We start from the raw sequence: 27986 nt of genomic DNA, 5'->3' as shown, positions 1-27986 counted from the left end.
GAACATAGATGCAAAGGTAATTGGCACATTAGCAAATGATATCCAACAATGTACTAAATGAGTTATATCCCAGCCAAAGGGGAAATATTTCCATTATACCATGCTGGTTCAACATTAAATAACCAATTAATGTAATCCACAAGCTATGGAAAAGAATATCTATGATCATATCAGTTCTGGCAGGCAAAGCATTGAAGAAAATCTAAAACCTATACTCAACAAAAACTCTTACAAACTAGGAATGGAGGTTTCCCTTCACTTAATATTGAACAGCTACAAAGAACACACAGCTTGCAGTAAGTCATGGTAAGAGAATGGATGTGTACTTTCTAAGATCGGCATCCAGGGAAGACTATTCTCTTTCACCACCTAACATCATACTGGTAGTTCTACCTAGTAACAGGTAAAGAAAAAGAACAAAAGGCTGTAAAACTTGAAAAGAAATTAATATTAATACATATATCATATTTGCTGTCTGTGTAGAAACAAAGTCTTCCAAAAACACTAGAATAAGCAGATAGAGCAAGGGTGCAAGATACAAAGCCAACACAAAAAGTCAATTACTTTCCTCTATACTAGCAATGAAAAGTTGGAATTTAACATTTAAAAAATATAACACAAAAATTGAAATACATAGTTATACATCTAATAAAATATGTACAGCACTTGTATGAAGAAAACTAAAAGACCATGATAAAAAATTCAAAGATCTAAATAAATGAAGAAATACTCTATTCATGAATTAGAAAACTCAATATTGTTAAGTTGCTTATTCTTCTCTACTTGATCTATAAATACAAAACAGTCTCAATTAAAATCCCAGCAAACTAGTTTGTTGATATTAAGAGATGATTTCTAAAATGTATTTGGAATAGTAAAAGACTCATAGCAACCAACAGAATACTGAAGAAAAACCAAGTTGGGAGGACTCAGAATATCCAAAGTCAAGACTTATAATAAAGTTTTGGTAAATAGGGCAGTGCAGTATTGGGTCAATAGAATGGGGAGAACCTGGAAATTGACCCACATAACATATAGTCAATTGCTTTTCAACAAAACAAAAGGCAATTCAGTGGACAAAGTGGAGAAACAAAACTGCGGTACAGTAATAATTTGATGTCCGTATGCAAAACAGAAGAAAAATAATATGAGCAAAGACACATATTTTACACAGAAAAATACATAACAATTCAAAATCTACTAGAGAACTATCCAAGTATGAAATTCAAAGTTGTACAACGCATAGAAAAACAGAAGCAATTTCATATGAACATCTTGTTTGGTGATCGGTTTTTAGATACAACCCCAAAAGCACAATATGTGAGAAAATCAAAACTATTTATTAAAATTTAGTTTCTATTCTATGTCAGATACTGTTAAGACTATGAAAACTGGAAATCATAGGAAAGCAGTAGAAAATATTTGCAAACATGTATTTGATTAACGACATGTATCCAAAATCCACACACATCTCTTAAAACTCAATAATAAGACAACAAACAGTGGGCAAAAGATCTGAACAGAAAGATCACTAAAGAAGATTTTAAAATGGCAATTAAGTACATGAAAAGGTATACAACATCACCTGTCATTCGGGAAATGTAAATTAAAGCAAAGAGGTACCATGTGCATCTATTAGATGGGCTAAAATCCTCTAAGTTGACTAGCAATTGTGGCAAAGTGTGGTGCAATACAAATCCTCCTTTATTAGTGGTGGAAAATGAAATAGTACAGCCACTTTGGCAGGGTCTTAGGAAGCTAAACATTCTTACCGTTGGTAACTGCAATTGTAGGCAATTACCCAACTGACTTAAAATCTATGTCAACACAAAAACATGCATACTAATGTTTGTTGCAGCTCACAATTGCTGGAAGCTGGAACATCCCAGACAGCCTTCCACAGGTCAACAGACAAACTGCATTGCATGTGCAGTCTGGAGTACACCACTGCTTAGTGGTAAAAATAAATGGCTATTAGGAGGACACATAAAAGACGTGTGTGAATCACCAATCCACACTTCTCAGGGAACGAATTTGTTCTAAAATCTACACACTATCGATTATTCCATTTGTTTAATATTCTGGAAATGATAAAACTAAAGATCACTCGTTTGCAGGAATTCAGAAGAGCATGGGAAGATGCTGAACAGATGAAACACAGGAATTTGGGGCATAGGGAGGCTACAGTATATCCCATTATACTAGTGATATGTGGCAACAATGTACTGTCAAAACTCATAGGCCGAGTGTGGTGGTGCATGCCTGTAATCCAGCACTCGGGAGGCTGAGGCAGGAGGATCGCTGTGAGTTCGAGACGATCCTGGGCTACATAGTGAGTTCCAGGTCAGTCTCAACTACATAGTGAGACCCTGTCTCAAAAAACAAAAAAAACAAAACAAATCTCATAAATGATGCTAGTCATGTATCAAAATCCATAGAACTTACAGCAGAAAAATGAACTTTAATGTATGCAAATTTGAAAAAAAAACATGGAGGTCAAGGGATCCAAGATGGAATGTGGAATGTGACAAAATTACTTAACAATTCCAAATGTATAAAATGAGTTCACTGAGGAGACAGAGTGGCCTAAGGAATTGTTGCCCCAAGTAGCTTGATACGTGAGGGCAGTCCCAAAGGTTTAAGGCAAAAGAAGACATTATAAGCACTACACTCTAGTTGATGTCAGTCTTATTCAGGGTGTACAGGTTACCAACTCTGAGAGCACTGTATACACACACAGGAAGTTAACGAGTAAATGTGTAGTGATGGTGTGGGCAGGTTTCTCACTGTTGAGTGAGAAGCCACAGGCCAGCAAGATTACAAAGCTACAGTGACTGAGGTGGTAAGGGCTTAGAATTTGAGGTTTCAGTATGGCTCATGCTTGGGTTCATAGAGGTACAGATGGATGTACATGAACACAAACACTTTTTGCTCTGCCATCCAAAGGCCTTAGGGGCGGTGATACCCCATAGTAATGAGTGCATCTGGTACCCAGGTTCTGAGGTCTAGCACAGTTCTCCAGCAAGAAACAAGGGTCCTTCGGAGAAATGGCTGATTCTAAGACTGAAGCAGGAAATACACGCAATAAACCTAGGGCATCTTTCTTTCCCAGAATTTAAGGAAGTGCTAAAAACATCTCCCCAAACTCTCACGTGATGGAACTGCGTCAAAGGAGCACAGGCATGAACCGAAGTGTGTGCTATGGTCAAAGTGAGACAATACGAATGATAACATAAATGACATAAATGACATAGGTTATATCTCAAATAATTAGTATGAGAGGTGATCAAATATGTAATTGACATTTAAATAAAGATTTATCACAGTAAAATAAGTGCTACCATTAATTCCCTTCCAAATACTTCCCCTCACTTCCCACAGCGTTATCCCACTGCTCTTGCCTCTTCCTGAAGCAGTTCTGGAAATTCTCTTCCATGAGTGTCTTTGAGATGGGAAGGGGTTCTAGGAAAAGGGGCTGATGGGGAAGAGGGGGATAAAAATGATAGCATGGTCGTGATGCTGTTTGTGTATGTACCAATTGCCCACAGCAAATGTCACTATTGTGTACCACAAACACATACTGCTAATAATAAAAAAAAAAGAAAGAGCAAATATTTGGCTCATGCCAAGTGCCACCAGCAGGAAGGCAGGCTTGATAAACATCAGGGTGTGTCCGCATCCACCCTGTTCCCTGGATCTGGCACTGTGTGACTTCTAGCTCTCCTCCAAAGTCACAGTGGCCATGAAAGGTAAACGTTTCGAATCAGCTCACGACATCAAAGCAGCCCAGACAGCACAACTGCAGACACTCATGAAAGCGGCCTTCCAGAGCTGCTTTAGAAAGCAGCAAGAAGGATGAGATAAGTGTGGTCAAAGCAAGGGGAGTCTCTTAAGGGGAACTGAAGGCGGTATGGCTTTGACTGTAATAATTATTTTAGAAACCTGACTACCACGTTTACCGCATTTCCAGCTCATGTCTATGAGTCCACACTTAAATCAGGGAGCTGCCTTAATATTCCACGCTGAAAAATTCAGAATGACTTATGTAGATATTTTACACCCAATGAAGTAGTGCATATTTCTCATGCTTTGTATATGAACTGTACATGGTGACTTCCTTCTGACAGTTTCCGTGTGGAAACGGGACACTTACTCTGAAGAGATGGGCTATATCCAAAATTTAGCTACCACAAACTGTGCTGCTATGAACATGGGTGATCATGCATCACCATGGGATGATGCTGCCACTTAGCTGGGTGAAATGGAAACAACCCAAATGCCCATCACATGATGAATAGATAAGGAATATGTATTTTTTAATGTAATGAAGTACTACTCTGCCATAAAGAAGGGTAAGTTTGAGACATTTCTAGGTAAATGGTTGCACCTTGGGGCCATACTCAAGTGAAATAAATCAGACACATGTGTCAACATCACATTGTTTCTCTGGTGAGAGAAACAGAGTGTAAATAATGACCAAAATATAGAAAAGATAATGTGAAATAGGAAGAAAAAAATTTAAATGGGAAGGGTGCTAGGAAGGGAAGAGGAGGAAAGGAAGAAACAGAAAAGGGGAAAAATAAGAAAAGAAAGAAAATAGAAACAGAGTTTTGTAAATGAGGGGAAGAGGAGTTGAAGGGAGAGGTGGTAATGGGGAAAAAAGAATCAAGATAGATCACGTACGGGTATAAATCCCATATGAGGAGTGTGGCCATTGCGTATATCTAAACTGTACCAGTAGATTTCGATTAAAAATAAAAGAAAGAAAAGGTAAAACATTACTTGAGGCTGTTGTTCAGGGCTAGCCCTGCCTTGCTCGTTGGCCACGCTGTTAGCCTGGGTCGGGGATATAATATACTTTCCCTCTGTAATTTACCTCCCCAAACCCATAACCCGGTCTGAGTGTGAGCAAAACCCTGAGAGGAGGCCGGGCCGAGGGACCCTTCACAGCGGTCAACTCCGAGAATCCGCCACAGCCAAGAGCAAGGAGGAAAATGGCTCCATTTATTTTGAGCCCGACTCCCGAAGAGACAGAGGCCATGAGGTACAAACTAGGGGGATTTGAATAAAGCAGGAGCCTTAGTTAGTAACAATACACCAGTATCGTTTCATTCATTTTGGCAAATACCCCTGAGGTCAACCGCGCGTGGTGCTGATGTCTGCTGACGGGGTCCTCAGGCTGCCCACCCAGGCAGGCTCCTCGTTACCCCAGGACCGAGACCCCCGCCCTGCCCTCTTTATCCTGCGAGGCCACCTCCGGTCCACTCCCGGACGTGTGACTCTGCTCTGCGTCCAGTGCCCGCGCCTCTGTGGTGGACACGTGTGTCGTCCCTCCGGCCCTGCTCCCTGCCCGGCTGCTCCAGCTCCTCCCGTCAAAGTCAGTTTCCTCCTACACATTTCTGGAAACCAGAAGAAAGTTTTCAAAAGATCTTTCCAGTTCGGAAGAATCATTTTAAAATTCACATTTTCATGAACGACTTTGTTTTGCTTTCGCCTTGAAGGAGATTTCCACTTTGGCCGTGGGCCGGCTTGGAATCAAAAGCAGGGCCTCCGGGCGAACCAGCCTGAGCAGGGGCGCGCTGTGCCTGGGCTCCAGGGCGCGCGGGATTGCTGCCTTCCCAGAGGTCGGCAGGGGTCTTCACCGAGAGCCTCACACACGTTTGCACCCTCTTTTTAATATGGAAACCGCCCTTCTGCTCCCACGTCAGCTTCCTGCAGCTCAGCTGGCCTAGACACGCTAAGCTACTCAGAGTTCCCTCTCACACAACACACTGTCTGTGAAGCACACTTGTGAAACCTGCGACGAAGGAGTCACGACAAACGCCTCTCTGGAAGGAAAGGGGTCACGGTGCCAAACTCTTCTGGTCTCCTCTTTCTCCAGCAACGCAAAAGCCCAGGAGGGTGAATGAAAAGCAAAGGCTGGTCCCAGCAGTAAACCTGCTTTTTGGAAACCAAGAGCCCTTAACAGAATGATTCAGCCAGGCCTCCCAGTCTGATGACCCAGCCTTAAAGATCCCAGAAGAGTGGCTCCTCGCTGGAGCTAAGCTGTATGTTTAAAAGACAAAAAACCCGTACTTCACAGACTTAAAGCAAAAAAGCATGTGAAATGTCTCAGCACTTTTTATATCGATTGCATGTTAAGATGGCAATCTACAGGTATACGGAATTATAAAATGTTACTAAAATAAATACCATTCGTTTCTTTTCAGTTTTTAAAATGTGGCAAGCCAGGAAAACAATAGAAAATACTTATGTGGCTTGCATTGTATTTTATTGGATGGTCCTTTAAACTGAGGAAATAAGTTCGGCATGAAAGCAATGGACTCCAAAATACGAAATGGAGATTTTGACCAAAAACATAAATACTTGTTCTTGTAAAGAGACCACAGTGTACTAAGTACTATTAAGAAATATACCGTCCTAAGGATGTTCTTGTAATGTTCTTAGAGGTGAGGCTGACTTTGTCCATGACTGATACAAAATGTTCTTGTGAGTTTGCAATGATATTTTTCTTCTAGGAGCTTTGGAGTGTGGTGTGACAACTTCTGCACTTCACATAATCCCAAGTAGCCACCACAAAGCCGCCTTTTTCTTGTACTCTCGGCAGGTCCTACATCCTTAGCATAATGTGTTGTTCAGACTGGTCTTCTAACAGTTGATCCCAGTCTTCATCTTGTTTTGATTTGTCAGCAATATTTGTTACCAATAATCATCTGCTTTTTTTTTTTTTTTTTGTGGTACCGGGGATCGAACTCAGGTCCTTGCGCTTGCAAGGCAGGCCACCAAACCACTAAGCTAAATCCCTGGCCCTGTCATTTCCTTTTTGAAACTTTTCTCGTCTCCATAATTTTCCTTGCTGGATTCCTTTTCATCTCCCCATCTAACATGTACAGTAGCCAGTGTCCAGCGCTAGGATCATTCTTCCTTCTCCTGCAGTCTTAGGTAATCCCACCCAATTTTGTGGCTCTTCATGGTTCCTCATAGTGATGTCCCCAGTCCACATCACCAGCCAATAAATACCCTGCTGGCTTCCACATTCACGGAGAAGTCCAGCAGGATTCTCAGATTTAACACGCACTCAAACTCCACAGTTCTTGCCGCCATCCATCTGTCATACAGCCTTTTGTATCTCATTAGAAAGGGTCAGGCCAACTGGTGTCAAGTCACACCGACTTCTTTTTCTCTTACATTTAACATCTGTCTATCAAGATGTCCTTCAAAATTTATCCAAAATTCTCACCATCTCTTTTTGTCCCTCCATCCAAACCACCGAGCTCTTTGCGAGCATCAGCTCCCTAACCCAAGTGAGTCTCCCTGCTACCACTCTGCTCCTGCCTGGGGGCCTTTATCAACTGCCAGAGGCATCTCTTTAAAATGTAAGCCGGATAGCATTGGGTCTGTGTTTAAAACCATCTATGTTCTTCAACCCAAAGCCAGAATCGTTACCATAGCCCGCCATCCTCTCCTTCCTTCCTCAGTCATCCATGACATCATTCCTGCCACGTGCCCTGCCTTCCTGTAGTTTGATTTCCGCACACTGACCTCCTCTCTGTTCTTCCTGTCCATCACGCCAGCTGCCGCCCTGCCATGGACATCCGCTCCCTCTGCTTACTGCCCTTTCTTCAGACATTTTCATGGCTTTTGTTCTTTTCCTTGCTTCCAAATCTGCTCCACAGTACAATTTAAAGTAGGCGCGCGCGCGCGCGCACACACACACACACACACACACACACACAGTTCTGCTTATCAATCCTCCATTTCCTTTTGTCTGTTTGTTTCTTTGTTTGTTTTGGGTACTTGGGATAGAACTGGGAACCTTGTGTTTCTGAGGCATGCGGCAGAACCACTGAGCTAAATCCCCGGCCCTATTGCTTGTTTATTATCTCTCTTACCCTGCCAAAACATAAATTTATGATGGAAGGTACTTCCTTTCTATTGCTGATTTCTGTGCCCTCAGTGCCAAGAATCCTGTTGGGCACATAGTGAGCCCTCCAGAAATAGCTTCTAAGTGAACATGCCAGTGAATCTTCCAAAGGGATCTTCTCTAAGCTCCTGCTTCCGAGATGGCGTTGAGCTGCCTCTGTTGTTTAATATTGACATCATAAAAATGACAAATAACTCAAATTAAAGGAAGAGAATGATAATAATGATGGCAAATTCAGAAGACAAGCGAGTCAGACATTCTGATTCCTTCCTGCCTACACCCCTGGGTTCTGCTTCTGGTCTGGATGCCTCCTGTCTGACTTCTCCAGCTTATTCATCTCGGTGGGCTCCTCCTGGTCCTGTCCAGAATCAGTGAAATGTTACCACCGATAGGTCTTGCAGATATGATAGGAGAAAGGATTACAACAGGAGGTTGTGTACTTCACGGACTTCTCCCCTCAGCTCTGGCCAAAGCCCAGCTCTATTTTCGAGGGTTGGGTAACCTCTCCCCAGGCAACCTGACTCTCTAGGAAATGCCTGACCTTTTCATGTTTATATTTCTAAAAGCAGACAAGTGCCTAAATGACACTAATTTAAAAGGCAATACATCTTTCTGAGTGTGAATTTGACCACTTCCCTTCAGTAGTACAAGTTGCTAATTGAGTACTTAACAGTTGTAGATTATTGACAGTATTTGTTATCTTTATACTTGACAGGCATGTATAGATTATTAAAAATAATTTTTCAAATATTGAAGAATTTAGCTTCATGTATATAAAAATTTAATATTTAAAAGTTTTATTGGTTTGCATTTATCTACTGCTTGCAGGTTAAAGCATCAGATATCCTTTTTTCAAGGATATATCTTTTATGCCATAAGATTTCTAAGGGGTGCATAAATACCTTCATTTTATCACTCAGACTCAAAGTGTTTTAAACTTACATAAATACACATACATGAGGTAGGAATTGGTTTCACCATTTAAGGATTTTAGTCATACAATGATATTTCTCTGCAAGAAAAGAGTACATTTGAGATTTCAATACAAAATTCTAATGTTATAAAATTCTGAAATCTTTTTTCTAGGGAGACATATTCATTGCTATTTTTATATAATCATTGTAAAAATATTTCTATTTTTGCAAATATTTATTCTTTAGAAACATAAAAGTCACAGAAATGAATTTTAAGGTAGTCACCTTAATCACTATCACTGATTACTTTTGAAATTATAATGTTTTACTTGTGGTTTTATTATTACTTCAGTATATTTCTCCACTATGGATTTGTTCATCAAGTAGAGGTATCAAATCCTCTTAATTTAGAAGGCTTAATAAACTGTTCATTAGAATTTCCACTTGCTCATCTACTGATAATACTAAAAGAAAATATTTATAATATCCAATCCTGTTGTTAGAGCTGCTTTATTGATGTCCCATGAACAATAAAAAAGAGAGTTAAATCAAGCAATAAAGTACCAGCCAACTGTGGGAGACGCCAGCTTTTACCATTTGGGGAAGGTTATTGTCATAACTCAGGCAGTAAAATTGTCCTTTTTCACTTGGTAGGCATTATTTCTTTGATATTATTTTCCTTACCATGACTTACTAGTAAGCCACTTAATTTTGTTTAAAGTAAGTCTTACTAAACTTTTTCATCCCTTTCTGACATGCACGGAATTGGATTTGCCTACAATGTTTGAAAAGATCCTATATAATTCCATACCTAACCCTGGTCACCAAATACAATGGTCATCTTTTAAATCATGGCAGAATAATTAGAAGAGACTATGAGAACTAGCTGGATATGTATTTGCTTTTAATTTAATTTTGATTTGTATAACCACGTATCATTACATGTAGGAAAGTTGTCTTTGTTAATTCAGTTGCTCACCTATGTGAAAATATTTCTGCAGAAAATTCCAGAAACTGCTTTTTCATGCAACCCAGTCTGTGGTGGTGACAGTAGCACTTTATCCATATTGTATTTTGTCACACACCACCAGTTACTTCACTGTGTTTGTAAATGCTCTTATGCACATCAGAGGACATTCACAAAGACCAATGAAGACTTAGTATTTCAAGAAACCAAAGTGGAAACAACACTGCTAAGCAGTGAAGTGACATTCTTCACTTTCAAATTATTTTTGCAAGACTACTAATTAATCTTAACAATGTCTTGAAGAAGGTAAATAAAAATATTGTCCTTTATTCTGAATATAAGAAAAATGAGGAGGAAAAACTAAGATGTTTTCATTTTCTGTCACTCTACCTATATATTATTTATTTAAAAATCTGTTTCTTTTGCAATAAACACACAAATGACAAAGACACAAAACAAAAAGAGTCCCCTCTGAACTCATATTTGTGCTATTTGAATGATCATCCATGGGAAGTTGGTCATTTGTTTTCCATGAAACTCATGACACTAAGTGTCCTACCTATCGTCCATTCCAATCAACTATCTCTTATCAATCCCGTCCCCTAAAGCTTAGGAAAACTATAGCTGAACACAGTAATGCTCTTGTTGTAGAGATGAGCAGGGTCATAAAAGCTGAAGTGATTCAGCTAGTCACAGGATGAGCTTTAGAGCCCAGGTAGATGCAAAATCTACTATCTATCTTCTATCCTAAAGGCAGTTATTACAATAACAAGGTGGTTTTATTGTTTTTATTCCTCTTAACTTTCTTGCTTGCTTTCCCATCAGTTAACATTTCACTCCACTATTTTCTCCTTCAGCAATAAAAAGACAATCAAGGACATTCTCATCCCTACTCAGCTAGACTCCTGGGAAAGGAGAGGTGATCTACAGTATGTCGATCCATGCAGACAGAAGATATGAACAAATGTGTGGCATAACAACAGAATAAAGGAGCAGCCCCCCAGTTGGGAGCACTCGCTATGAAACACCAGAAAAACTATCCAAGTGGAACCCTGGAGGGCACTGATTCTCTTAAGGAAGGTCAGCACAATTTGTGTGGTAGATGAATAATGCAACACTTCTGCAAATAAGGCAAGAAGGTGAACTTTTATTTTACAACTTTACTTGGCTTCATGACTTCAGGCAATGGAGAGTGAGAATAATATTCATGAGGTGTAAAAATCACAGATACAGGTGCATTAATGAATACAACTTTAATTGCTGAAATCTTCTGGACAATCACTGATTTCAGCAAAGAGCATCTCCTTATAATGCCTAGTATGTCAATTTAACACCAATGGTGGAGCCAAAACATGACAACTTAATGCAGATTCTATTCTGTACAAATTGGTAACTATGCTTTCTAGTCCCTGCATGGAGCCTAATTGCAAAGTGATTATCTTATGTTCAAGGTTTTTCATCAACTACAAAACAATGTGTTACTTCCGTTTTATCCACGATGAATCAAAATTTCAAGTCACAGATTTATTTAAGTTATAAAAGTGATCCATTTTAGGTACAAACAAGATATAGGAAATCCACAGAAAAATGACCAGTGTAATAGCAGGTTCGCTATATGGAGTCCATTTTTTACATATGTACAGAAGAGGGAAAAAAGATTTACACTTGCATACCTTATTCTCAAGAACTGAGTAGGGGTTTAATACATTTTATCCTTAGGGTTCACTGAGATATGAAGGTGCTTTGGTTTGTATTCCACAGAATAAAGTTTGTATGTGTGTGTAGGGGGTGATATACCAAATGTACTTCCAAATATCAATATTTTGTTCAATAATGCAAAATTTGACTCTGATTTAAGCTCAACATTGGCCAGGATGGTCTCTCTTTTAGTGTTGAATAAGTGCTCTGTGGTTTGTAGACCTTGAATTTACTACAGAAGACCAGAAGGAGAGAAAGTTCATCCACTGTCTTAATCTTTTTTTGTGTCGCTATAACAAAATATCTGAGCCTGGGTGCTTTATAAAGAAAACGAGTTTATTTCATGGAAGATTCTGGTAGGTGGAAGGTTCAAACAGCATGGTATCAGCTCTGGTGAAGGCATCCTGGCTGAATTACAACATGGCAGAGAACTGACTGCATGCAGAAGGGCCAAGTGTGTGTGGTGGACTAGTTCAATAATAGCCCACTCTTGAGAGAGCTAATCTAGTCCCGCAAGACCTGGTCTACTCTTGTGAGACAACATTAATCTGATCCTGAGGACGGCACGTTTGTGAACCAATTTCCTTCCCGGAGATCTCCCCTCTTAAATTTCCATTCCCTGGACACCACTGCTTTGGGACCAGACTGCCAGTGCATGTAACTTGTGGAGATAAACCACTTGCAAACAATGGCATCAACTCATAATCGCTGTAGTCCCATTCACTAAAGGATCCCAGCACAACCACAGACAAAACTGAAAAGCCCAAGTACATAATATTTTTGAGTTTTACATTGAGTTCTGCTACAGTTGAGATTTGATTACTTTCCAGAAACTAAGCCTGAACTAAATTTTTATTAAATTTGGTTTAATTAAATCTGGATAGTTTTTCTGTCAGGTGAGATAAATGTTAACTTGGCACAAAATGAAACATGCAGTTGCTCAATCCACAAAAGCCAAGATACAGCACTCAACACAAGATGAAGGGTTATTTTGGAACAAAAGCTGAAAATATCTAGAAACTTGCACACCTTATCTTAATCTTACAATTAAACCCACTAATTAAAGACCTGTGCTATTTTGCAATTCTCTAATGCTGAACTGATTTTCTGTAAATGTAGCTGTAGGGGTTGAAAGAGGAAGGTCAATAGCCTGGAAAAAGAACCTGTACAACTTGGTAATATTTAACAAGGTGTTTGTTGAAAGCAGTTTTTAATTTCACACAGACCTCTACTGCTCCATAGCCATAAGGAAGGAGCCATTTTGCAATCACTCCTTTTGGGGGTCTTTTTTTTTTAATTAATGTAATTATTTTGAATCTCACTCAAGATATTCACAAAGTTAAGGTATGGAGAAGGATGGACTGGAACCAGGACAAAAAATAAGAAAAAAAGCTAACGCAGACGATGATAAAAATCTTGATTGAGATGAATCAATGACTCCAAGGTATAAAGTTAATAACAGATACATGTTCTACATCTCCATAGCAACATATATGCACAGGTACTTTCTGTGTCTTCTTTTATAGCCATGACCAGAATAAATATTCATGGGCATTTGAATAAAGGCTGTTCTCATGGTAAAAACAGCCCACAAAATTTTATTTCATTCATTAAATGTCCAGATTAATTACATCAGAACTAGTGACACCGTTTAACAGTAGCTGTCCTGCCACTACTTTCATCTCCCCCATAAATAAAATCGACCTTTACTGCATAGAATTGGCTGTTGATGAAATGCATGATGAGACGTGAGGATTAACCACCCGTCACACTTTGATTAGGGAAATATTTTGGATTGCAATTAGCTGTGATGTCTCATACACTAGGAGGAAAAAAAAAAGATTCTCAAGGGAAGAGTTGTGATTTATCTCACTGACGCTGAATGAAGTTCAGGATAGATTTTATTCTGTGGGGTTGAAAAAAGACACGGTTACATGGTGGGGCTAGAAGCAAAGGAAAAACCTAGAGGTGTGCTTTTCAAAAACATTACCAATTCTAAATTTGAAATTGTTCTCAGTACTCCAGATTGAGAATAACAATCCTAACAAGCAGTTGATTCTGAAAACTTCTTTTTAGCTCCCACAAACCCTCAGCAGCCAGTTCTCCTTTACCTGTGTTTAAGAGGCTAGACTTCCATTTTCCAATGTTTTACCTATACCCCAAAGCGTTCTCTCAAACAAGCAGTGGGTGGACTGCAACCAGCTGAAGTCTTACAGAAGCCTGATTTGTACAAATTTTCAGCCTACAGAAAGGAAGACATCATTTATTCTCTCTCTAGATAGCTCTGTCTCTTCTTTGTATGTCTTCCATCCATCCGTCCGCTGAACAAACGTCTGCACAACACCTAACACTGCCTGAATTATACAGAACTTTACAGCAGAGAGCTTCTCAGGTAATCCTCCCAATTCTAATATCTGGCCCCTAATGTTGAAAGCCTGAAGAATAACTTCGGTCAGTGCTTGGAGAGATCAAGTACTACCCACGCCCACAATAACCAATGTGGGAAGCTCATTTACTCATTTATACAGGAAAATTACTCTCATCAGAATACCAGGAGTCTCTCTTTTTAAATAAATGCAAACTGTCACAGTCAAGTATGCAGAAGTCCATGGGCAGAATGCCCTGTCCAGGTGTACATGTGCTAGAGCCACAACCGGAGAAGCCCGGTTACTGAAAACACAGCAACGGCACCAGGGCAACCCAGGATGCCCTTCTCTGTGGGGCTAGCGGTACCGCAGGACACCGCTGGCCGTCGTCAAGCTGCTGTCACCATTCACTTGGGAGGGCGCTATTAGGAAGATTACAAGTCAGTTCATAAAATTATTCTCTTTTCGATGCTCAGTAACGCCTGGCCAGCCCTTCACTAAGGCCTCTCCTTTGTAAAGTGTCACCTCTATGCACTCTTTCTCTGCGGCAGCTTTCTCAGCTGGGGACATTTTTGCCCCTTTCAAGCAACATTTGGCGATGCTCATGAATGTTTTTGATTGTTGCAACTGATAGAGGTTCCAGACATCTAATGGGCTACAGGCCACAGATGCCGCTAAATGTCCCACAATGTGCGGGGTGGCCCCCACAACAAAGAATTATCCGCCCCCAAAATCAATGTCCCAATGCCAAGGAGACGCATCTTGGAGATGCTCTGCTCAGTAAGCTTCACGCTGTATTTTCATTTGTCTAGAAGGTATTCTGAGCCCTGAAAGTTTTTATACCTATCGTTGATTTGCCCACAGAGTGTAGCTACCAAGTTTAGCAATAACACAATGCTGCTGCCCCTTCCCATGTACTTGGGGACAATGCACAGTGTTTGCAAGTACTGGTGCCAACCATGATTAGACCAATCTTGCTTAAATACAAGTCTGTGCCCTTCACATAAGGACTTGTATAAGAATTGGCAACTTCACCGAACATTTACTTTGTACAAGGCATTGCTGTGTGTCTCTTAAATATTTAATCCCAATTCTGTGATGTAGGCATTATTTTATCCCCATTTTCACAGATGACAAAATGGAGCCACTCAGAGCCTGTTTTCTAAGTCCAGCTCATTAGAAAACGGTACATATTTAAATCCAAGTAGCTTCCTCTCTTATGTGGTACGGCCAGTCTTGATGAGGTAGATTCAATATGCTGCTACTATAAGAAGAATCGAGTTAAGACCATTCTAATCAGGTTCAAGATCCTAGAAAACCTTCACCTTCTGCTCTCCTATTACCCAATTCCCTGAAACTCAGACATTCTGCCTCTTATTTTTCTCTGTTCATTACCAGCACCAAGGATTTTCTCCAAATTTCTGGATGTGCTTCTTGCTCCTGCCTCTGAACCTAAACCCACCTGATTTCCATGGTTGACTTAAGAGTTCTGCCTTTTACCTGCAGGCGTAAAACTTTCTATTTTTAATGGATACACACATATAGACATACAGAAATACATGTCTTAATTTGAATAGATATAAATAAAATATATATATATATATAATATGTGTGTGTATCTGTATCTATATCTATGTGTACATACAGACAGGTGTAAATATAGACATATTTAGTTAAATCTAAATATTACAAAGTATATATCTATATATGTCTTATAATCAAGAGAAAATTTGTTTCAACTCTGGCTTAGCCAGTTCGAAGCCTTTTATCTTGGGCTGCTTACTTTACTTCCTGAGCCCCACTTCTGCCTTCTAAGTAGCAAGAAGAGCATTCCAGAACTAATAGGTTATTGGCTTCTTTGGAAACAGGCAAGGATGGACTGGGACAGCTGTCCCCAATCACCGGAGGTTCTATTTACTTCCAGCTCTCCAAGGGGAAGCCATGGCTTAACTGTCCCCGATTTGGGGTTTTGCTTAAAGATATCAGAGGCTTCAGATTTCTTCTAAGGTTGCAAACATGTGTCTCTAACTGGCTAATTGCAACAAGTTAACTGTCACAGGATAATACCAGAAAACCTTTAGTCTTTCAGGGTCTGCTGTGATACTTTTTTCCCTTTCCTCCTTACTCCTCTCAGTCCTGAAAAATTTGGAGCACAACTATGTGGGAGCAGGGGCAAGCAACGTTTCCAAAACTGGATTCACATGGTTCACTGAAACCTTGGAGTGTTCTGTCCTGACTGGTCCGTATCTTTAATCTGGTCCCACAGTCCAGTCATTGCTGATAACCAAAGACAAATTAACTCAGATTGTTTTAATAACTATCATTTCCCAAAGTCCAGAGGCTGGCTATGAATCTCAAGTATGATGCACGTAGTTATTTTTATTCAGTTCGTTTTACATATTGTTCACTCATCTGTAAAGTGTGAATGATAATATGTATCTTGCCTATAGCAAACTTATAATAAACACAAATCCCTTTGGAATGGGACCTGTGTCTTTATCGTGCTGTATTCCCAGCATCTAGCCAGACATATGCACGTATTAACCTCTTGACGTTAGTAGAACTGACTTGCCATGTATAAAAGTTTACAAATTTTTAAGCTCTTTAAATTTAACAGATTATTAAGTGCATTAATGACACTTTGAATTAACACTCTCATGTTTTACAAGTGATAAAACTGGAAGATAACATTTTATGAGTATAACCATATTCATAAAGAGAGTAACATCCAGTCTATAGGAAACCCAAATTACATTTTTATGTTGGTACCAGAGAACCAGGTTCATTTACTATAAATTGATGCAAGTTTTCCAAATTACACACAGTCACGTTTTGTACGTGCATCTTCACTGTATTTCATTCTACCCAAAAAGTCGTAGCGAGATTCCTTAATGAACTGTGAGGCTTGGAGATATTTTTGGCACATAAAGAGGAGCAATGTTGCTCTCTGATCACAGATATTGTGCCACCCAAGGCTGCAAACATCTTCCTTCTTTCAAACTATAATTAATTTTCTGTAGTGCTTCAAATAATATATTCAACTCCTCACTTTTAATTAAGATTCCCTTTCTTGCTCCAAATTTAAATTATGCTCTGAAAGCATTTTTTGTCAATTGCTTTTTCATGTGAGAAATATAATTGTGATATAAATTTTGTCAGTGTCACATTCGTACTTTTCAATAATAAAGTTGTGAATAAAAATGAACAAAGACTCTTACATACATTTAAAATGTCTCAGCACTGATAATGCATAAGTATCCTTGTTTTCCAAAGAACAAATCTCTTTCCCCGGAAGCTTCTAACCAGTTAGCATAATATAAATTAATCACCAGGAGTGATCTTAAGTAGAAAAGTGAAAGCCTCACTCATACCTGATAACAAGTGTTTATACTGTTTGCATTTGAACCAAATTGTACGCAGATGAACCAAATCAAAGAATTTAAAAGGCAACCTTTTAGTAAATAATAATTTCAGACACACTCCTGGCACCGTCTGAAAAGAAGCAAGTTCAGAGGTGGTGCTTTCATAACCAATGGCTCTAGACATGAGAAGTTCCCCACAGAGGGCAGGAAGGCGACTACAGCCATGTGGACCTTCTCAACTCTAGCCTGGGAAGACCTAGGTCTCAGCTGCTAGCCTCAGAGCCAGGCAGTTCACCTCGGGGCTATCTTCTCTCCAAATAGCTTTTTTTTTTTTTTTTAAGGATTATTTTTCCAACAATTTTGTAAAGAAAAAACCTAATTCCTTAAACCTCTTTCTCCTTATAAAATCAGAGATGGTATAATTCTTTGACTGAATTCTGAATGACTCATACTGTTTTGTGTTATGGACAAGAGGGATTAAAGAAAATACTGTGATATGAGAACAATAAAAAGACAATCAAAACTCAGCAAAAGTGACACTTAGCTGCACAGTCACTGACTTCTTAATGGCTAAAGTTGCTCCCTGACACCAGAGATTGCTGTGTAGTCTGAGGGTTTATCCAGAAGCCAGGAAGGACCAGAGAGATGGAGGGTGGATGTTCCTTCTCAAGTCCATTTGTGCCTCTGGTAGGGCATCAAACAAGCTGTGCCTGATGTCACCATGGCCTCATGGCCTCTTACCCATAGAGAGCCAGTGGAAGTTCTGCAGACCTGAGAAGCTGTCACTGTCCCAGGTGACAGCTGAGTCAGTGCATGCCCAGCTGTGAGGACTTGGGAGTGGTGCTTTTCTCCTGAAGCAGGAGGGCTCTTTCCCAGGTTGTGACACCATGGATGCTGGAGCAGACAGCCCTGTGGCCTGGCTCTTGGTTCCCTCTGGATGAGAACGGGAGGGGCTTGCCAAGCTGAATAAAGTCAGCCAGCTACTGACCTGGGTCTCTTTGGAGTCTTTAGTGGAATAAGACCCTCTATGGAAATCAGGGTGCAATGTAGAGGTCTTACAGAATTCACTACCTGTTTTCAGGATGTGTGTGTGTGTGTGTGTGTGTGTGTGTGTGTGTGTGTGTGTGTGTGCGTGCGCATGCGCTGCTTTTCTGGAAATGTTAGATAATGGATCTAGATACATAACCAAGCAATCTACTTTTTTGTTTTTAAATTTTGAGACAGGGTCTTATTATGTAGTTGAGACTGACCTGGAACTCACTATGTAGCCCAGGCTGGTCTCGAACTCACAATGATCCTCCTGCCTCAGCCTCCTGAGTGCTGGGATTACAGGCATGCACCACCACGCCTGGCCTTAGCAATTTACTTTTTGAAGCTTCCCAGAATCTGTTCAGAATTGTCAGAAAAATCAGAGTGACAGCGACAAAGGAGAACAGGATGCACCCAACGAATGGGTCTGGGCAGGAGGTAAACATAGACTTTGAGTTCTTTTGATTCCCTTACTAATTGTGTGTATGGGGAAGGGTGCACAACCTCTCCAAGCCTCAGTTTCCTGGTCTGAAACATGAGAATCACAACACATTCCTCAGAGGTTTATAAAATGGCTTCATAATACCTGCACATGGATGTCTGGAGAATGATAATTCATATCACTCCTACTCTCATGTGCAAAAACGATACGTTTATGAAATGCCAAAGTAAGAACCTGGGAACATGCATAAGCATCTGTTTTTAGAGCTTTATATGATTGTAACTCTATCTTTACATTAGAATTTGGGGTATGAATGTAGTTGGCAGGTCTAGTACAGCTGAGATAAAAAAGTTCTTAGAAGCAAGTTCAGAAAATGAAAGTTTTTAGATAATGACTTCTTTGCATATATTTATTTGTATGTCAAGGTGACAATTGTAATTATTAGATGAATATATTTATCAATTAAATATTTCTTTTTTAACTTAGATATTTTATGTTTCAATATGTCTGTCAAAGACATGTTAAAAAGATAATTTATTATTTATTGATTAATGGCCAAGTAAGAGGTTCACATCGAGATGAAAATAACTGATCTGAATTGGATTCAGGACATGCAGTCTCAAAGTTCCCTCAAATATGCAAACTTCTTAATGATCTGCATGGCTTCTCATCAGGGTCAGCTAATTAAAAAGAGGACAAGATGTATCAAAATTCCTACTAGAAAAAAAATTCCTCCTAGAATTGGGAGATGACAATTACATCAGGCTCATGTCAGTTCCCTACCTCGGTCTGTCTTGGAGGGCAAGTTGGGAATTACCACTGATGCGTGTAACCCTCTGGAGCTAAGCCACATGAGAACCTCGACCTTCGTTCCGTGGACATTGTACAGATATCTGCCCGCTCCATTAGCACGAAAGCACCTGCCCTGCAAAGCTAGAGAATGGCAATGGCTTGGAAGAAAAGCTGGGACACTAACGGGGAGTGAATCCAACTTACACGCTGATCTGCCTAAGAAAAGCAGGATTCTTGTGGATTTTGTAATTGAATCAGCTGTCCATACTGTATCAGTCTCAGTTTGACTGGATGTGAGAAACTCTCTGGACCCTGTTAAGTGTTGCCTGTGTTCTATGAAGCCCTTGCCTGTCCCCAGCACTGATGTAGCTTCCTATTAGCTGCATCTATTTGGACCTCTCACAGGGCTGTCCACTGGCATCAGTGACATTTACATAGCACAGTGTTGGAAAACACTACATCTCACGGCAAATGTCTTATCCTAGGGCTTACAATCGCATTTTCATAACAGTAGACCTCATGCTTTATTAGTCTGTCACAGGTCAGCTCATTACAATTCCAAAGGTAGAGAGCAATTTTAAAGGCTTTGTACTTCTCATTTTGTTTATTTTCTTATCCACTTACCAAGACCGGACCATATTTCAGAATTTCATGAATAGTGAAGGCAGATTTCAAGGAACATCAGCGTTATGATAGCATCTTTAGCTTGACATTCATAGAAAAGTCCGAGAGCACACGCATGGCTGGTTTTCTCCTGAACTACACTTAATTTAAACTTGGCTCCTCAGTTTTCCCTGAGGTGTCTGCTGTAGTTGATACATCTCCAGTTTCCATAAGCTCTTTATACCTGCTCGATAGCAAGGGCATCCCACACTCAGAATAATTTGAGGAACTGATTTGAATGCGGATCAAATAAGACCAAGCCAGTGGAACCGGAAAACCACAGAATTTTAGAAGTAATCACTTGAGCTAATTTTCTATTCTCTCTCTCCTGAGACATTGGTGAAGTCCTATAGTAAGTGTTGGAAACCAGTCCAGAACTGCACACGCTTGCTTTTGAGATGAGTGCTTTTCCCCTAATTTCATGTCACCAGATAAATAAAGCCCACAGTTATTGGTATTGGCTCTGCTAAATAACGATGTCCAAATAACTTACTAGTGTACTTGGCATCAGAATAGCAGTGGCTTCAATGAGAATTTTTTATGGTTGTTTATCCCAGGTACATTGAACCTGAGTTTGACTGTTCTACTACGAACTTTGTCTTAAAGTCCTACAATAACACCACTGGGCATTGCTGTCTGTCTGTTACGTCCTCCAGCTCCTTCTGTAATCATCCTGCAGGCTAGGACTAACCAGCCAGCTGGAAAACAAACAGGGTAGGCCTGGAACTGACGGAGCCCTCACTCTTCATTGGGACAGAGCAGTGGGGTACAGCAAAAGACACCGCCCTTCTCCCACCCTGGCACACAGGGCTATGCTTTTGAAGCCAGCAGGGAGCCGATTCTGGGCACTTTTCTATTGAGAGCCAAAACTGGCTTTTTTGGAGGTGGATTACAGTTGTCAGCATGTACCCTCATGTAGGGGCAGCATGGAGAATGCTAAGGGCCACGTGGGTATGGGTATTCCACCTGGCCACTCTCCTCAGGCCTGCAAACATGGATTTCCTGTGGAGAGATTCCCTCTTGTGAAGAGTGAAGGGAAAAAATGTGAAGCAAAGGGGAAAACCAAAGAAAAGATGGGGTCATGACTGAAAAAGCCACTCAAGTTGTGGCAAGAGGAGTTTTATATGGCAGGGAAGATCCGTACGACTGCCACTGTAGGTGTTCACTGCAATTCTTCTGTGCTACGGGTTCTTTTATTCTAAAAATAAAGCCCTGTGGTGTCGAATGGATAAATCAACACAATCACTTCTAATGCTCCTTGACTTTCCATTTTCAGCAATATTTTGAAGCCATTTCTCTGTAGAGTACCCTGTCAGCCAAACCAAGGGACGTTGCTATCTGACCAGAAAAGACACATTCATTCTGTTCAATGAACAGAAGAGGAAATTTATCGTATTGTCACATATGTGCGTGAAACTGGATCTTCATATTTTCAGTGAGAAGGAAGAGAGCATAAGCCTATTACAACTTTCAGAAAAGGAACAACACATTTAACATACCAAGCAGGAAGCTACCGGAATGAATAAATGGGCAGAATGTTTTCAAGCATTTGCTATGCTCAGAAAGCTTTGAATTTTTGCTTTTGATCCAGATTTCTAGGGCAATTTATAAATTCTTCAAAAAACTTAGCTGCATTTGTTTATATATTTCCTTTTCTTCTGGTCCATAATGCTAATAACAATATTTATTTTGAAATAACCCTCATTTTCAACACTTAGTACCAAATATAATTAGTCGATTTAAAAAATTACATTCATTTTCAAAGAACAAAAATCTGGCAACTTGATTCTGAAATAATTATGAAGGAATATTTGATTTATATTCTAAAAACAATTTCAAAAAAGAGCTTCTAAATTGAGGATTTTTATTTGAGCGAATCAGATGTGTATTATACATCTGTTTCAACATTTTTCTGATTTTTTTTTTTTTTGAGACAGCGTCTCACTATGTAGTTGAGACTGACCTAGAACTCACTGTGTAGTCCAGGCTGGTCTCAAACTCACAGTGATCCTCTTGCTTCAGCCTCCCGAGTGCTGGAATTACAGTCATAGGCCACCGTGCCCAGCTCTAACGAGGCATTTAAATATGTAGAAATATCTTTATGAGTTATATCTCAATCAGATCTTCCATAAAAGTATTTTCTTTCATATCTTAAATATGTTTTTCATTTCATTCATTTTTCATGGAATAGTTTTAGACTATAGTTTTACTGATTTGTGTCTTTTGCTTGGTATACACTGGCATTTCCTCTGGATTCAAATCAATTTAAAATATTTTTTAATAAAAATATCTCAATAAATAATAAATAAGGTGTTTGGAGATTTCAACTATCTTCCATTTTGTTTTGAAACTTTCAAAACTGTTCACTGAAGTCCTTTACCGTTCATCTTGTATAATGGAAAAAAGCATCTAAAATTTATACCTGTGCCCACACCTTCCTTACAAATTAATAACATGTCTCTGATACACATCGCACATAGAAAGGACAAGAACTTTCTCAATAAATCGGAGGGATTATTTTCTTCACATGGAAAGAGCATGGTCAGCTTAACTGTGGCTGATTTGACTCGAGTTAAATACATGGAATCATGATGCTCAGTGGAACATTAAAGCCAAAATAAACCTTATTTCTAAAATTTACACGTTAATCCAATCTTCCCGTGTTATTTCCAGAAATCTCCCTCATAGACTTGGATCTCTACTCCTCCAGGGACAGTGCATGCGGGCTTTACCCTGCACATCTGACACGCTGCGATGAACCATCTCGTGTAATCTCTAAATAAATGCGGCCGGCAGTGCTTCTGAGACGCCCTGGGTGCACTCTCAGCATAACTGAAGCCCCATACTATGAGTCCCACACGACATCCAGACCTTTCTCAGCATTTGTCTACACAGACGTTTCCACATCAGCATTTAGCATATTCGAGGCCGCAATGGTTTTGGTGCGGTCATTTACTCGTTTCACCTGAAGTTCGATTACATAAAAACCTTATATAGCCTGAAAACTAAAAGTAAAAAATGCGTTCACAGTCTTCACTTTGAAACAATTACCTTTCCTTATTTAGTGTAAATCCTCCGGAATCCTTTATTTCCCCAGGATTACTTATATAATTAGCAACTGAAAGTCATGGATTTAAGCACAAATTGGGGTCTTCAGTGAATAAGAGTCATCATGGGATGGGCTTGTTATGCTCTACAGAAAATATCAGGAGTCCGTTCTTAGGGATCTTTACTTTGTGGTATGATTTGAAGGAAGGCCGCATCAATTTCATCAAACACTGTGTGCATGTGTGTTTGCATGTGTGCGTGTGTCTGCCTGTCTGCCACATCTGCACCATGACTGAGACCTCCCTCCATATCTAGGGATATGACTTTTAAAACAGTGTTTTGAAGAATTAGGTTCTGAGACACAAGGAGACTAACTGTAATCAAACCCAGCGGACTTAAGTAAAAGAATGATAGAAATTTGTATTATTTACAGTTAAAGCCCAGAGGAGACCTGGACTAGCTACCTCTTTCACCTGAGTAGCTTGGAAATTAGCCAGCAGCCAGATGCTTCTTGCAAAGTGCACACTGCAGGCATGCTGTTCACAACTGGGTCTGCACAGTGCATGCACAGAGTGTCTCTCAGCCCCTGGAGGCCAGCTCCAAAACTCGACCCTTTTCTTTCTAGCTACAGTTGGTGGTAGAGAAGCAATGTCATGTAGAAGGCAGGATTACTCATCACCTTGTGAAAACACGAGTCCACTTTCATGTAATTTTAGAGGAACTATAATTTTGCTTCAGTGAAGTTATCCAAGACCCATTCCCGGTGCCACTGCTGGAGGTAACTGAGGAAATGTTGATGCATGAAAGTTCCAGAACAACGGTGTGCTCCTCGGTAGCACATTTTCCTTTTACCATGTAAGTTTCACGAAAGCTGAAGGTAACATGTGACCCAGGAGAATGTGTAACAAGTACAACTCCATACTCATTACCAAGAGATGCCCTGGATCTAATGTAAGAGTCTAAGCCATGGCGGGAGCCTTCATACTATTTGCACATTTTTATAGCATACTCTGAAAATGTCTGAACACTTCATTAAAAGATACTGAGTGAAGGTGGTAGATTGATTGTCCAGTTCCAATTCATTACTATAAGAATGGTTTCTAATAATACAAATCAGAATCATCTCTACCTCTGTCTTTTTTTTTCCCTCACTCTTACACCAAGATAAAAGCACTATTAGTGAATGCTGTTATTGGAATTGGCTATTAGGAGTCATGGCTGAAAAAAAAACCCAAAGAAACCAAAGCGTAATTGTTTCATCATAACATTCAGATTCGTTGAGTTTCTAATTATCTTCTTTATAGGAGCTATTCAAGGCCTTCTAATTGAATTTATGACCTTCTCCCAAAATCACATCTTGAAACTCTATGTTCACTCATGTAAGTCTAGATATTTTACCTTCATATTTATTTTTCCTTCAAACACATTCTTTGTTACTCTAAAGAGGTGCTTCAGTTAAGAAGCTAATTAATGCACACTTTACTCTTATTATCTCGTATTTAATTAAGAATTTCTTATTTATGTCACTGCCTTAGCAAGGACTACAAGTATTCCTGAATGTCTGCCTCTTATCCATTTCCCTCAGCTTTTAAACATAATAAAGTGCCTGGATTCTTCATTTAGTATTTCAGGTTGCCTTTCTTTCATGTCACAAAAAGATAAACTCACATAGCTGCGGTGACAACATTATAACTTTGAAAATGCACCCATCCGTTACCTTATAAATAATTTGGTCAGTTTCTTTCACCCGTCTACCCGGTCCATCACTCTAATGCCAGGCTCCTGAGTCTAAGAATGCACTTTTCTCAACTTCTCCTTTTACAGCAAGAGTCCAAAAGTCTGTCCCTCTATGTAGCACACACAGAAAGAAGTATCATTTTGACCACAAGATGTCAACCAGCAAGCATTCTCATTTAGGGATATTTGATAGTGGGGCTGTGGCATTTTTATTTTGATGAATATTTAGCACTAACATTGCTCAGAATCCACCCCTTTTGAAATGCACGTGGATTGCAAGGGCTCCGTGATTGCTTGTCCACCTTCACATTTGGGGGTGTTTGCAATATTTCAGTATATTCACCTATTTATATTATTACATAGTGCTGGTGGCTCAATCCTCCATATCAAATTTTTGTTTGCTTTGCTTATTTCATTTTTTGCTAAGCAAGTTTTCTTTCTTTAATATTAAGCCTCCAGAGCCCACAGCTTTGAGTTTATTAAAGCTCAGAACTAAAGCAAAAGAAATACAGACAATATCCACAAATCTGAGTTTCTGAAGAGTGGGAAGTCTTGGCACCTATTAAATCTCCCTTAAAGAAAATGGAATTTGATATCCATGTAGGATCTAGGACCTGAGTTGAAAAGTCCTTTATTTGCCCTAAAGTTAATAGAGAATTTGTCAAATAAGGTAAAATAGGCACTAAGAATTTTATTTGTTCTTTTTTTCATTTTAACAATTCATCTCTCTTAAAGGAAAATCAGAAATTGATGTTTGTGGATTTCTATAAATTGCATGTGAGAAATTTGTTCATCACTTCCTACTTTTTTTTTTTGTACTGGGGATTGAACTCAGGTCCTTGCGCTTGCAATGCAGGCCACCGAACCGCTGAGCTAAATCCCTGGCCCCACTTCCTACTTTTCAATGCATCCTTTTCACTTATGAAATCTCTCTGCTACAAAGCAAAGCTGATATATTTTATTTAGTAAATATAATTTACTATGTAGATTATACTCACAACTAAGAAATTGAATTTGTATTTTCCTGTCTCCTGAAGTGGAGTTTTACCTCAATCTTGATTCACTCTGAATCATCAAATGTCTGGACTAGAATCTGCATTTCCATACTAAATTGAGAAGTGTAACTTAGATTTTATAGCCTAAAAACCACCAGTTTCTTCTGTCTATGACTTCATCAGAAACCACACAACCACAGTTAGAAGAACTTGCATTTAAAACTTCCCTATCTCAAGTCAGATTTCTTTTCCAAATGCCCATCTTAAAACAATCAGCAAGATCGAACTTTTCTTTTAAACAAAGGCTCTAGAGCTGCATATTTTTCTACCAACAGAGGGAGAAAATATGATCCCCACTGTACTCACATGGCACAGTGCGGAGGTAGAGGTTGTCTCGAATGATTTGCTGAAGTTCGTGGTCAACAGATCCCTTCTGGAATCGTAAGTTGAGGTAGTGACGAAGGTCTTTATCAACGATTCCTCCTAGAACAATAAAAATTCTCATTGAGGGATTTTGGAAAATATAAGAATGTCATTGGATTCACTCACGAACATACTCATGAGCCCATTGAAAAGACATTTCAAATTGCTCTTTTGACTTTCTGGAATATTGTAATAATAAAATAAAACAGATGACATTTACTGAAATAATAATTGTCTACCAAGTCCTTCATGCTCAGGGCTTTGCACGTGTACTTGAATGTATTCATTGTCTTGAATGGAAATTATCGTAAAATGTATATGTTGAAATATAATATTGAAATTTAAAAAACTGTTTACTTATTTATTAATTCCCATACCACCCTCCCTCAGTCCCTGGCCACTGCTACCCTACTTTCGGTTTCTATGGATTTCATTACTCTAGATCCCACAGATAAGTGGAATCACATACTATGCACCTTTTATGACTGATTATTTAGCATAATGCCTTCAAAGTTTTTATATTCTAAACTATCTCTACAGATTTAAATAGTTATACAAAATTTTTTAAAAAATAACTAGACAAATAATTTTTTTTTTTTTTTTTTTGGTACTGGGGATTGAACTTGGTCTTTTCGCTTGCAAGGCAGGCCACCAAACCGCTGAGCTGAATCCCCAGCCCTAGACAAATAATATTTTGTCCCTTCACAGCATAAGTCAAAGTAATTTCTCCACATTGTAAGATATTTACAGATTCCATTTAGCTAGTAACAAGGTTTGAAATTAATTATATTTTATTTTTCTTTGTTCACTTGCCAAACAATAGAAGTAATTTGGTTCTGTTTGCTATTATACTCTGATGAAATACTGGGCTGGCTATAGATTAGAAAATCAATAGTGTAGATCTATCAAAGATTAATTTGACATTTAAAGATAACAATTTAAGTTACAAATATTTATCTTAAGACCTTTCTATATTGGAAAGACTTCATTATAAATCCAAATACCTCTAAGTGGGCCAGAGATTTAGCTTAGCGGCACCACGCCTGCCTCACAAGCTTCTGAGTTCAATCCCTGGTCAAAAACAAAAACAAAAAACACAACAAAACTCTAAGCTATAAATGAGATTTCCTGAAATTCATAAATTTTTTCATTGAACTATGTCAGGTTAATTGAGCCAAAACAAAGCAAAAAGGTAAAAGAAAGAATCATCTTTTCTTCAAATTCCTTTGAATTTCGGCATTTACAATGAATTTGTAACACTGTGATCATGTAAAATAGCATCCATTAGGCATGCACATATACAATGCAAATATGTTTCAAATTATTTAATTAGTATATTTATAAGTTGTCTATTGCAATATTTCCACAGTCTTCAAAATCCATCCTTTCAGTTGCTTCCTAATCTGCAGGTATAGCCCTAGTAATATGTGATAAAGACAGGACTTTTAAAACTGAATTGATTATCAGAATTCTTACTCTCCAAATCATGTTTCTTATGTATTTGAGCAAAGTCTTTTAAATTATTTTTCTACTCACTATAATATGGTAATGATAAACCAATACATCAAAAGAAAACATATTTATTGAATGCATATACATATTAATTCAAAATGCTTATATATATAG

The 27986-nt window shown here is 39.0% G+C and overlaps 1 long non-coding RNA gene across 1 annotated transcript in view; it reads right to left on the bottom strand.

Annotated features, from left to right (window-relative positions):
- The window catches only part of LOC117283496, a 102365-nt gene extending 76012 nt beyond the window's left edge, over positions 1-26353 (bottom strand). Inside the window, exon 1 of the long non-coding RNA XR_004514489.1 lies at positions 26304-26353. This is a non-coding gene — a long non-coding RNA (uncharacterized LOC117283496). The remainder of the gene's footprint in view (positions 1-26303) is intronic.
- Positions 26354-27986: the final 1633 nt, after the last annotated feature.

The sequence above is a fragment of the Fukomys damarensis genome, unplaced genomic scaffold (genome assembly GCF_012274545.1).
Source record: "Fukomys damarensis isolate Sample0158 unplaced genomic scaffold, DMR_v1.0_HiC HiC_scaffold_4, whole genome shotgun sequence".
NCBI lineage: Eukaryota > Metazoa > Chordata > Mammalia > Rodentia > Bathyergidae > Fukomys > Fukomys damarensis.
Note: the sequence above shows the minus strand (reverse complement) of the source record. Positions and strands in the feature narration are given on the sequence as shown.